We start from the raw sequence: 742 nt of genomic DNA, 5'->3' as shown, positions 1-742 counted from the left end.
AAAAAAAAAAGAAAAAAAAAGCAACGTATATGTAGGTAGGATAATTACTAACAGGATGAATCTTTTCTCTGGGTTATTGCATTGATACTACTGCTTAAGAATTGGTAGGGTGTGGTGGTGTCTATAATCTCCACATTCTAGATGCAGAGAGATAAGGATCCCAGGGAGTTCGAGGCTATGTTGGTCTGCACAGTGACGTAGTGAGTTCCAGGCCAGGTAGTGGTAGAGATCCTAGCTCAAAAAACGAAAGGCCTGAAAGCAGGACATGATGGTATACACGTAGAATCCTAGTACTTGAGATGCCAAGGCAGAAGGAATAAGAGTTTGAGACCAGTTTGTGCTACCTTGTATGATCCTGTCTCTATAAACAAACAAACAAAAAGCAAAAAAAATAAAGGAACCCCCACCCTAAAAATTCTACAATTGAGTTAAAAAAGTATCAGTTGATTTAAAGTTTTATAAACTCACTTCACACTTATTTGTAGTATATTTATTACTTTGTTAAAAATTTTGATAAAAAGGACAATGCAACCTAGTATGGCAGCATACACTTGTTTTTTTTTTTTTTTTAAAGATTTTATTTATTAATTATGTATATAGCGTTCTGCCTGTATGTACACCTGCAGGCCAGAGGAGGGGACCAGGTATCATTACAGATGGTTGTGAGCCACCATGTGGTTGCTGGGAATTGAACTCAGGACCTCTGGAAGAGCAGTCAGTGCTCCTAACCTCTGAGCCATCT

The 742-nt window shown here is 37.9% G+C and overlaps 1 protein-coding gene across 1 annotated transcript in view; it reads left to right on the top strand.

The window, feature by feature from the left end:
* Positions 1–742, top strand: part of Cdc23 (cell division cycle 23) — an 18,530-nt gene that overhangs the window by 5,594 nt on the left and 12,194 nt on the right. The gene's annotated exons all lie outside the window — the stretch shown is intronic.

This window comes from Microtus ochrogaster, chromosome 18, assembly GCF_000317375.1.
Source record: "Microtus ochrogaster isolate Prairie Vole_2 chromosome 18, MicOch1.0, whole genome shotgun sequence".
Taxonomy (NCBI): Eukaryota; Metazoa; Chordata; class Mammalia; order Rodentia; family Cricetidae; genus Microtus; species Microtus ochrogaster.
The sequence above is the reverse complement of the archived record's forward strand: the minus strand, read 5'-3'. Positions and strand labels throughout refer to the sequence as shown.